Consider the following 12,631-nt stretch of genomic DNA (forward strand, 5'->3'; position numbering starts at 1 on the left):
TTCCCTTCACTACCACTGTGAGCATTTTGTAGGTCCCTTTCCCTCCAGGATACTCTAGTTCACACCTCCATCACTCCCAACACCTCATCCTCTTTCCACGGTACCTTATGATGCAATCGCAGAAGGTGTAATACCTTCTCCTTTACCTCTTCACTGCTTACCATCCAAGGGCCTAAACATTCTTTTCAAGTGAGGCAGCACTTCACGTGCACCTCCTTCAATCTGGTCTATTCAATCTGGTGCATTTGCTACTCCCAATGTAGTCAGTTCTGCATTGGAGAGACTAAACACAGACTGTGTGACCGCTTTGCAGAACACCTTCAGTCCATCTGCAGGCAGTACCCAGACCTTCCTGTCGCTCGCCATTTCAACTCACCATCCTGATTTCACGTCCACATGTCCGTCATTAGCCTGCTGCAATGTTCCAGTGAAGCCCAGCGCAAACTGGAGGAACAGCACCTCGTCTACCGGTTAGGCACGTTACAGCTTTCCGGACTTAATATTGAATTCAACAGCTTCAGACTGTGAACTCTCTCCTCCATGCTCACCCCATTTTTATATCTATCCATTTATTTTCATTTCGTCCTTAGATCTGTTTTTTCCCTCATCATTGCACTCCCTCCCCACAACTGCATAAATCTGACCCCATTTCCAGTTCTCTTCAGCTTTGACAGTCATCCAGACTCAAAACGTTTGCTCCCTTCTCTCTCCACAGATGCTGTCAGACCTGTTGAGATTGTCCAGTATTTCTGTTTTTGTCTCAGATTCCAGCATCCGCAGTAATTTGCTTTCATCTTCAAGTTGAATGTAACTGTCTCCTGGAAATTAACTGGCTCCCCAGCGAGAAATCACGCAGTTGCCATTTAGTACTCCTTTTTACAAACGTGAATCTGGCGCAATGACTACTTCGGGGAACTGAGGTGGTGAGTAGTTATTTCCATTTTCAGGCATGCAGTTCAAGGGCACTGGAGATACTGCCCCTGTGCTCGGGAGACGGGGGGGGGGGAGGGGGGGGGAGGGGGCAGTGGATGGAACAGGGGGCTGAAGCATTCCAAGACGGGGTCACTGTTGGGCTAGGGGGAGGCGGGGGGGGGGGGGGTTTCACCCATAAGGCCATCAAGCCATCTTTAAATATTGTGGATGCCCATAATATTGTGGATGCAGTGACAACTGCTGACTGTCTATATGACATGTTTCGATTTTTTGTGAAAATGAGCTGATATAGCTTTGTATTGACACGAATATGGAACAGTTGATTTTCTTGTTGATTAATGGTTAGTGTGATATGTGAAATGATACATAGTTGAGTTTCAAATCTTTGTTAATGTTGACCGTTTTTTGCCAAAATATCACTCAAGTGGTTGTGTTTGCTACTTGCTGCTACTTGTAGCTGCAAATGCCTGGAGGCTGCTGTTGCTGTTTTCTTCTCTTCCTGTAGCTTGAAAAAAGGACATTTTTTTTTCTAAGATACCGGAACACCAGACTCAGGGCAACATATGAGTTCAGAAGGCAATCAGGTTTGACGCAAGAAGATGCTGCGGGACCTCGTGCGTAACATTTCCAGATGGCAACCTAATGAAGATGTTGAAGAAATGCTTTCGCAGATTGCCAATGTGTTTGTTGCTTGTGTGGTGAGTGCTACATGTCACTCGCATGTGTTAAACACTGCAAGTCAATGATGTACAACTGCACCTTGAGTGCCAGTGGAATATGTGGATGCCAGGATTTGGTTCCAATGAGATTAGGTTGTGTGGGAGGGCCTGCACAGCTGCGGCTCCAGGACAAGGAATGGAACTGATACATGGAACAACCAACAAATAACGCAATGATGAACTGATCATTTCAAAGACAAAGTTCTGGACATGTTAAAACATTTCTGTTTAGGAATCTGTGAGAGGTGATACTGTGTGTTTGTTCTTTTGTGTGGAAATGAGCTGATATAGCTTTGTATTGACACCAATATGAAATGGTGGTTTCTTTTGTGATTAATGTTTAGTGTGCTTTGTAGAATGTTACAAAGTTGATTTTCAAATCTTTGCTAATGTTGACTATTTTTGCCAAAACAAAATTGTTCAAGTGCATTCCCATGGGTACACATGGGTACACATGACATGTCTCAGACGATGATTATTACATTGCATTTCAATCAAATCTTGAAGGCTGAACATTTCACCTGAATCTAGAGGTGTCAGCACCACAGAGGCAGCAGCCAACAATCAAACACTCAAGAGCTGGGCTTCAGCACTGGGGATATCCTTGCGACCATAAGGTAAGAGTGCGGATCAGGGGAGGGCACCTGAGCATGGTCTCACTCACGGTCCTGGCAAGGGTCTGGGGTCTAGAGGCTCCTGCTGTGGCTGGGGCTGAGTGTGCAGAGCAAGGTTCTCCAGCACAATTATCGATGGATGGCACCCTGAGAGAGGACGGGACATGTAAGGGCGGTGGAAGCTTGGGGGAATTAAGGATCCCGGGGTCGAAGCCTGAACTGATTGTCGGTCTCGCTCCTTCTTCAATTCCTTAAAGAGACCAGAATGATTCCTGTTGTCGATCTTGCAGAGGATGCCCTTGTGATACTTGGGGAAGCCCAGGCGGCCAGACACTGGAGAAGGCAGCAGCGTCATCGTAGGTGGGAGGTGAAACCCCATGTGCAGGGGCCCGTCGCACATCCTGAAAACCCGGCCACCTAGCAGGCTAAGGGAGAACCCAGAGCGAGATTCTGGCGACGGCCCAAAGTGTAGAAGCATCGTTGATCTTTTGAGGAGATGACGGACAGCATGTGGCACAGGAGACTCCGTCTCAATAAAGAGAGTGCAGCACGTGTGCCATGTCCTCACGGACTTGACATGGAGGAGGAGGACACCCACTCCCGGTGCCCTTAATTACCATAAACCGGTTCCACTCCTGAATTTTTATGCCTCTGATCTTTCCAGGGCTTGAGCAGCATTTCACAGGCTACAGCCCACAGGAGCATTTGTGAGGTCACAGATGCCCAGTATGCTCAGGCAGCTGACTATATAAACTTTCAGCTGGATCAAACCCATCAAGATGCCCGGGCAGCAAGATTCTTGCTGCTCTAGGTCTAAGGGGTAATTGACGGCACGCATGGTGCCTTGCGCACACTGGGGCATAAGGAATGCCCTTCATTAACAGCACTCCCTGAATGCTCAACTTATCTGTGACTATCACCTCCGGATCATGCATGTGTGCATGCTTCGCAGGGTGTGTGCATGACAGCTACATCCTGGGACACTCCGAGATCCCCGCTATGTGACAATAAGCAATTATTATTATTATTATCTTCAAGAACCCCCAGAATGATGGGCTGACTCTTGGTGGGTAAGGGGTATCCGCTGTGATCCTGGCTGATGAAATTAGATCAGTGAGAGGGGATCGATCTGTCTGACATGAACAACTCACTTGAAACAGATCAGCTGGTTGAAGGGGCAGTAGTTCCTCACCTCTGCAGTGCAGGCCAAACTCACTGTCAGTGACTTATCCATGCCCAGTCAACGCTGGGATTTCCAGGGCCAGTTCCCCATGGGGGTGAGGATTCTTATCTCTGCCGCCCACCTTGGCCCTGGTCACACCGGTTATGAGCCAACCTATCCTGCAGGAACAAAGAGAGGGCTTTATGAGCCACATGCTTGATGGATCGGGGGCTCTGTGGCATGTGTGGGCACAGCAACTGTACATGAAGGGGTTTGCTGGTGGGTGCCGGGGTGCTAAGCAGCAAGCACGAAGGGGTGTAGGAAGGGAGTGAGGTGGCAGCCAGTGATTTGTGAGGGGGTTTGGAAATTTGAAGGGGGGCAGGCGGAACTGATGCTATGAGAGAGGTGGTAATTTAACCTTGCAGCTCAGTCGAGGTAGTTGGCCTTTTTCAATGGCGCCCTCCCCTGAGGGGGAAGCTCAGACGAGCTGTGTTTGGCATTTGGGTAGCTGGAGATTTTGGGATGGGCTGAGTGCTATGGCTGAGTGCTACGCCCATGCTGCACACAAAAAGCAGCTTGCCATGGCACAGCTTGGCTGTAAAAGCCGACAGACCCCTCTCCTGGGATCTGTCCGGCTCACAAAATCTTGCAAGATTGTCATGGGAGTGCCCCTTTAAGAAAGGTTTTTGTCAGGGCAGCACAGTGGCACAGTGGTTAGCATTGCTGCCTATGGCGCTGAGGACCCGGGTTTAAATCCCAGTCCTGGGTCACCGAACGTGTGGAGTTTTGCACGTTCTCCCTGTGCCTGTGTGGGTTTCACCCCCACAATCCAGAGATGTGCAGGTTAGGTGGATTGGCCACGCTAAATTGCCCCTTAATTGGAAAAAATAATTGGCTACTCTAAATTTTAAAAAAAAGAAAGGTTTTTGTCTTATCACATTGCTTCACAATGTCACTGTGTGGGTGGAGCTGGGCTGTGGCTCTTTGAGCTGTTTTTGGTTTCGCTTTCACATTTGGCTGCTGTGGACTTAGACAGAGAACATAAGTATTTTGTTCCTGTCTCGCGAGTTTCATTTTAAATATCTGTCCCAGTAAAAATCACCTTGGTGGTGGCTTTTAAGATATACTCTGCTTTCCAGAAGAGTTTAAACCTGCTGGTGAGGCAGGTCAGAATCTCAGGGAAAGCCAGTCTTATTCAAGTGAGAATGCAGAGTGCTGGGCCACACCCTTGAAAAAGGGTTTTGGTTTATGGGATTTTGTTTTTAAATTGAATAGTTAAGGGAGAATTCATTAAGTGCTATGCATAGATTACAGTAGCTGTGTGGTATCGTTATGTTTGTAATTGATAAAAATTCTTGCTGCATGCTTATATAAATGTTAACTAAGTTCTTAGAATAAAGCGTTTTTGATTAAAGTGTCTGGGAAAACTGGAGAATCACACCTGAAGGGAAGGCTCTTGTGCTCATCCTAGCCAAATTCTACATAAAGATTGTTGGTCAGGTGGACTCCATAATACATTTTCGAGTTTTTAAACCCCGGCCCATAACAAAATTGGGGGCTTGTCCAGGATAAAAATCTATCTTTTGTTATTGGGTTGGCTTAGTGAACTTAAAGACAGTGAGGGGCGAGCATATTTGTGTTTGCTTTTCAGGCGTTGTATTCAAGTTTAAATAGGGAGTGTGTTGTCGACAATGGCTATTTCAGAGGCTCAGGCGTTTTGGGGGGTGGAGTAGGTGCCAGCCTAGCACTGCCAAGGTGTCAAGGTGGTATTGCCAAGGTGTCAGGCTGGCATTTTTTATGTGCTGGTGAAAAGGCTGGGGGTGCCCTGCGTGGGTCTTGTGGGCGTGTTAGCGTCCCGATCTCTCACTACACTAAGGAGTTCAGACGAGTGGAGTATCTCAGTGTAGAAAACGGGGCTATGTGCGGCCTCGGCCAGGTGTTCCCGCTGAGGCCCTTTATTTAATGGGAGTGGCATTGTATAACCATGCTTCTTTGTGCTGTGAGTGCCAGGAAATACCAGCTAAACAAGCTCGCTATGGGACTTTGTTCCCATTTAGTTGAATCGCTTTTCTCTTCAGTGACCATATTTCGGGTGGTTGCTCAAGAAGTTGGAGGTCTGGTTTGATTGCTGATTTCCTATTATCTGTGCAATTCGTCTTGATTGTTTTAGTTCTTTCTTCTTTTTCTCTCTTTTCTGAGAGACTCCAGTGGTTATTCTTCCTTTGTGTCTCTCAGTTTGCACTCCTGAATTACTTCAGGTGAAGTTTGCCTTGAAGTACGTGATAGATGGTTGGGTTTTGGTGTTCTGGCTGAGTAGGAATAGGCCCACCTTGGGCTTTAATTTTATGGTGGCGCTGGCTTTTTTACTAGGTGGTCCTGGTTTCTGGGGTGGGTCCTCTGGTACCGTGGGAAGGTGGAACAGTCCCTGCCCCCAGCAGTGACTGAAGACTGGACCAGAGTACCACAGAGACACAGTTACTTCAAAAATGGAGGGGAATGGAAGATGTGCTTGGTGGTGGCATCCTGTTGAAGATGCAGGAAATGGCAGAGGATAATCCATTCAACATGGAGGCAGGTGATGTTAATGATGATGACAGGTGAAATCCGATTGTGACTCTGGGACGAAGAAGGAGTGAGTGCAGAAGTGGGATAGGCACACATGACCCTGTTGACTATGGCAGAGGGGAATGCTCAGCTGGGAAAAAGGAAAACCTATGGCAAGCACAGGTATGGAAGGTTGGTTCATCAGAATAGAGATGACTGTTTGAAATGCAATCAGTTCTGCATGTTCTGTTTGATTTTCCAAAGTGAGGTGACCTCAGTCACAAGGTCAATTTCTGTAAGCTGCCATCTTAAGATCAGTGCAATAAAGACTCACAATGATAAAGTCAATATGTGGTGTCAGAAAGTGGAGATATAATGTAATTTTGAACCCTGGAAAGTTGCAGAGAAGGCACGGCTCTGAAAGCACACACAAATGTTTCAATCTGTGAAAAGGCTGCTGACAAAGGACGAGAAAAGGCAAACACATACCAAAGGTTGCAAGTAAATACTGGGTAAGTGAACGTGGCAAACTTTTTAACTTTCCAAATCCAGTTCCATTAGAAGTGAAAGGTGATACGTGGAAAAATTGGCAGATTTTCTACTTGCAATGGTAAAACTACATGCTAGCAACAGAGTCAATTAATAAGGCAGACCCAATGAAATAGCCACACTTCTTACACTGCTGGATCAAAATGACCTTCACTGCTACAAAGTGTATACCACTCTAAATCTAGCTGATGAACAGAGGAAACAGAGAACGGAGATTTTGAAAGCCTTGAACATATGCTTTGAACCCCAAGAGAACATTACTTATGAATGCTTTGTACTCAACACTAGAGCTCAAGGTAAAACAAGTCCATTGAACAATATGTAACTGCTGTGACACAGCTTGCCAAATCTTGTGAAGTCAGACAGCTAAAAGATGACCTGATTAAAGATGGAGTAGTCGTAGTTATACGAGACCCCACGTTGAGAGAAAATCGACTAAAAGAGGAGAAACATGGTGAGGAAAGTGATAGATGTCTGTAGATAGATTTTTTGTTCGGAAAGGGAATCAAAGCTTACCAGGGGAAGATGGGGAATGTGGAAACATACATTCCACTGAACTCTGAAGCAGAGTATTCTACAGATTCATAATCCTTTGAGTGAAGTAATTCCTCCTCATTTCTGTTTCAAATCTGCCAACCCTTAACCTAAAACTATTGCCACTTGTTCTAAAATGTCCAACAAGGGGAAGCATCCATTCTACCTGTCAATCCCCTTTAGCATCTTATGTACCTCAATTAGATCTCGTCTCACCAATGAGTGTCGGCCTAAACATCTCTGACCTACCTACACACTAAAATCTACACATAATCTAACAGGTTGGTTCAGTCACGTCGATAGGGGAAAAATAGTTTGTAACCGTTACAATGATGATCACAGAAGGAGAGTATCAAGCGATAGACTCAGGTGCATCATGCAACAAAATGACCTTCACAGAACTGTGCAAAGTGCCTCAATGTGATGATCCAGAAATGTAGCCCTCAAAATTAATATTGAGACTATATGATGGCATGATACTTATATCGTGAGTACAAATTAGTCTGTGAGCCCAACGCAATGGCAAGAATGAAGATCCCGAGTTCCAGATCATAGATGGGACGCAATTGACACTCATTTCAGCTGAAGCCAGTTTAAAATTTGGCTGGTGACCCTGAACGTGCCAATGGAGGTTTACAATGTGTCACAGCACACCCAAACCCAGCAATGGCAGAACAGATCAGAGAGAAGTACAAAGATGTATTTACAGGTCAGAACACCTACCAGGAGAATATCATCTCAAAGTAGATTCGAGTGTTAGACCAATTCAGCATCTACCGAGTAGACTTCCAGCTGCCCTCAAGCAAAGCTTTAGAAGACAAGTTAGAAGAGCTGGAAAAGAGGGAAGTACAGACTACAGACTGGATTAGCAGCAGGATAGCTGTAAAAGAACCTGGAGAGCTGTGGGTATGCTTGGACCCAAAGGATCTAAGTAAAGCACTGAAGCGATCTCATTACCCCATGCCAACTAAAGGAATTTTTCTGCCACTTGCCAATGTAAAGATATTCACGAGCCTAGAGGTGAACGATGGTGAGAGAAGCTGGAAGGAAGCAAAAACTTCCTAATGACATTCTGGATACCGATTGGAAGCTGCAAATCAATGCACAAGCTGTTTGGCATTTCCACAGCTCAAAGAGAATCAACACAGACAACAGCAAGATGATAAAAGGTATGGATAACCAAGACATGGAGTGGATGCTTCCTCTTGTGGGGCATTCTAGAATGAGAGGTCATGGTCTTAGGATAAGAGGTAGCAAATTTAAAACTGAGTTGAGGAAAAGGGTTGTGAATCAGTGGAATTTGCTACCCCAGAGTGTGGTGGATGCTGGGACAGTGAGTAAATTTGAGGAGGAGTTGGACAGATTTTTATCTGACAGTGGGTTGAAGGGTTTTGGAGAATGGGCAGGATGGTGGAGTTAAGGCCAGGATGAGATCAGCCATGATCAATGGCGGAGCAGACTCAATGGGCCAAATGGCCTACATCTGTTTCCTTTATCTTGTGCATTAATGAGGTAGTCAGTGATCTTTCTGGGATGGAAGCCACAGTGGATGATCTACTAGTCTTTGGATGTGGATACACAATGGAAGAAGCCACAGCTGACCATCAGAATTTAATAGGACTGTTAGAGAGAGCTCACCAGATGAACTTGAAGCTGAACAAAAGAAAATTGCTCATTTGCAGTCAAGTATGTAAGTCATATATTGACAGCAAAAGGTCTTTTCCCAGATGCTAACAAGGTGAGAGCTGTTTCAACAATGCAGTGACCAGCACAGTAGGTAGCACTGTTGCTTCCCAACTCCAGGGTCCCAGGTTCGATTCCTAGCTTGGGTCACTGTCTGTGTGGAGTCCGCACATTCTCCCCGTGTCTGCTTGGGTTTCCTCCGGGTGCTCCTGTTTCTTCCCACAAGTCCCAAAAGACGTGCTGTTAGGTAATTTGGACATTATGAATTCTCCCTCAGTGTACCCGAACAGGATTCTCAACGGCGTGGGGTTGCCCACAACGGTAAACCCCATTGGCCGGCTGGCGAAACAGAAAGTCCCACCGCCGACGGGGACGCACCACCCCAGAAAACTAGACGGGACAGCCCAAGATGGCACCTTGTCCAAAGAGAATAGAGTCATCATCCTTAAGGAGATGAATGGAGGGATGCAGAAGTGCATTCATTCAAACTGAAGAGCTGAATCGACTCTGAAAGACAGGAGAAATGCTCTACTGGCCAAATATGAGCAATTAAATTAAAGACAACATCAGGCAACATGATGCCTGTGTCAAGTACAAGGTAAAACAAGCTCGGAAGTTATTGATGGCGCATGACATCCCAGACAGATGATGGGTGAAGCTGGGATGGATTACCTTGTCACTATCGACTACTTTCCTGATTACTGAAAGTTAGATCAGCTGACTTCAATGATGATAGGAGAAATAGTTGAATGCCTGAAAGCACACTTCAGTCAATATGACATTCCAAACATTGTGATAAGTGGCAAGGGGGTACAGGGGTATTGTTCACGAGTGAAGAATTTAGCCAATTCACAAACAATTGGGAAATTCAGCGCCATATACCATCTCCGTACATCTCCAGTCAAATGGAAACAACCAAAGGAATCTTTCATAAATCAAGCAAATCTAACAAAGACATGTACAAGGTCATTCTCGAGTGGAGACACACTTGACTGAAGGCATGGAAAGTAGTTCTGTCCAAAGACTAATGTCACACCAAATAGAAACTACTTTTTCAATGGCAAAAAAGCAACTGAACCCAGAAGTAGTAACAGGCATGAGTAAAAAGATTAGGGTGAAATGACAGAAAGCCAAATTTTAGTTTGCCAAAAGAGAAAATGCTGGAAAATCTGAGCAGGTCTGGCAGTGTCTGTAGGGAGAGAAAAGAGCCCAGCACCATTCGCGGCTCCTTAGACACTGAAGCAGTCCACGTGCAAGTGCAGCAAGACCTGTACAATATTCAGGCTTGGGCTGTCAAGTGGCAAGTAGCATTTGTACCACACAAGTGCGAGGCAATGACTATCTCCAATAAGAAAGAATCAAACAATCACCCCCTTGACATTCAGTGGCATTACCATCACTGAATCCCCCACTATCAACATCCTGGGGGTTACCATTGACCACAAACCTATATAAATATAAATACTATGGTTACAAGAGCAGGTCAGAGGCTAGGAATCCTATGGTAAGTAACTTACTTCCTGACTCCCAAAAGTATGTCCACCACCTAAAAGGCATAGGTCAGGAGTGTAATGGAATACTCTCCACTTGCCTGGATGAGTGCAGATCCAACAACACTCAAGAAGCTCAACACCATCCAGGAAAAAGCAGCCCGCTTGACCGACGCACAGTAGCAGCAGTCCTCTGGCGCTGACACTCATGGATTCTCACAATTGTCTGCACCATGCGGTTGAAGGCCTGCACCATGGAACTCATGCTCTCCGCTATTGAGGTCTTGAACTGAACCGTGGAGTGGATATCACCCACCATGGAGAGCATGTCCTGCACAAAGGTCTCCACTGCAGACAGCACCCTTACAGTGTTCACCTTGTTGGTGTGATGGCATTATCATTCAGATAGAAGACGATGGGACACCTCAAGTCGACCTTGCCGTCCGAGTAGGGATGCTGACATCCGTTCCTGATGCAACTCTGCCTTTGCAGCTCCAGCAGCTCTGGGATGAGGGTACCCCGGGGCTCAGCAGAGTCCTTGTCTCCGGCATCCCACCAAGTGCCAGAGCCCTGTGACATTCCTGCCTCAACCCGCTGTGGGTCATCAGCTGTGAGGTGCTCACCAGCGCGTGCCCAGAGGCCTGCCTACTGATTAATCCCACCAAGGTGTGAGTATTTACGCTGGTGGAAGGCGTATATGACAGGTATGAATCCTCTTCTATGCTGTGGTGAAATGCATCACTGTAAATACACAAGGGGTAAATGTAAATACACTATGACTAAGTAAACACTAGAGGGATCACCAGAGATGTCATGACATGCAGACACACAGCTAATGAACACATAGAATAAGACATGACCAATGGGCAGTCAAGACACCCAGAGGTGACACTACCACAAGCCATATGCAAGGATAGGGCACACATGCTCTGTCTCTTTCCACTTAGAGAGAGTAGGACAGGGGCAGATCAGAAGCATCACACCCACCACGTGGCTTAGAGAAGACTGGTTAGTTAGACTGAGTTATTATAGAAAGATTAGCAGGAGAGTCGAACTCATAGAGAACTGTGCTAATGGTTCAATACATCACATTGAACTTACTTCAAGGTCTGGAGTATCTTTTGGTCAAAGCTGCATTGAGTTGCAGCCTGTGTTATCCCAGAGTACACAACACAACATATGCTTGTCTCAGAGATGTCTCCCTTGGAGCTGCTCAGGTCTGTGGTGTCCAGGGGCCACGAGGTTTTTTGGCTTGGTCTGCTGATTGACCTGCAGGGAAGCGAGATGGCATTAGTGCGGGACAGGGTAACACTGATAGAAGAATGTCTCATGTGAGGCTTGCGCCATGGCTGGATATGTTGAGGGTTCTCACTTTTTCTCTTGCCCAACCAATCCACTTTGCCCTCAGCAGAGGTGTGGTCCTGTTCCTCGCCGACAAGCTTAAGGACTCACACCTCAAAAGGGGTAAGGGTCTAGTGCTCTGGCATCACTCCAGCTGGCTGTGCCCACTGGTTGTACAAAGAACAAAGAGAACAAAGAACAATACAGCCCAGGAACAGGCCCTTTGGCCCTCCAAGCCTGCGCTGACCACATGTCCTATCGAAACAAACTGCCTGTATCCTTCTACACCCTGTCTGCTCATGTGCCTATCCAGATAAGTCTTAAGGTCGCTAACATATCTGCCTCAACCACCTCACTTGGCAGTGCATTCCAGGCCACCACCAGCCTCTGTGTAAAAACCTTCCCCTGTACATCTCCACTAAACCTTTCCCCCCCTCACCTTGAACTTGTGCCCCCTTGTAATTATAATTTCCGCCCTGGGAAAAAGCCTCCAAATGTTCACTCTATCTATACTCCTAATAATTTTATAAACTTCTATCAGGTCGCCCCTCAGCCTCTGTCTCTCTAAGGAGAACAATCCCAGCTATTCAATCTTTCCTCATAGCTAACACTCTCCGTACCAGGCAACATCCTGGTAAACCTTTTAGAACATCGAACATTACATAGAACATTACAGCGCAGTACGGGCCCTTCGGCCCTCGATGTTGCGCCGACCTGTGAAACCATCTGAAGCCTATCTGACCTACACTATTATAGAACATTACAGTTCCGGCGTGGCTGAGGACGCCAGGCCCAGTTCTCCTAAGGAAGCACGTCAGGGCGCACAAAACCGACCCCATTTCTGTACCCTCTCCAAAGCCTTCACGTCCTTCTGGTAGTGCAGTGACCAGAATTGGACACAGTATTCCAAATGTGGCCTAACCAACTTTCTATAAAATTGTAACATAATTTTTGAGCTTTTATACTCGATACCCCGTCCTAAGAAGGCAAGCATGCCATATGCTTTCTTTACCACCATTTCTACCTGTGCTGCCATTTTTAAGGATCTGTGGACATGCGCAC

General features: G+C 46.3%; 1 protein-coding gene across 1 annotated transcript in view; it reads right to left on the minus strand.

The window, feature by feature from the left end:
• The window catches only part of LOC119976272 (transient receptor potential cation channel subfamily V member 6-like), a 177,183-nt gene extending 165,694 nt beyond the window's left edge, over positions 1-11,489 (minus strand). Inside the window, exon 1 of the mRNA XM_038816683.1 lies at positions 11,330-11,489. The gene's annotated coding sequence lies outside the window, so the exon portion shown is untranslated. The remainder of the gene's footprint in view (positions 1-11,329) is intronic.
• Between the last annotated feature and the right edge of the window lie 1,142 nt (positions 11,490-12,631).

Source organism: Scyliorhinus canicula, chromosome 13, assembly GCF_902713615.1.
Source record: "Scyliorhinus canicula chromosome 13, sScyCan1.1, whole genome shotgun sequence".
Taxonomy (NCBI): Eukaryota; Metazoa; Chordata; class Chondrichthyes; order Carcharhiniformes; family Scyliorhinidae; genus Scyliorhinus; species Scyliorhinus canicula.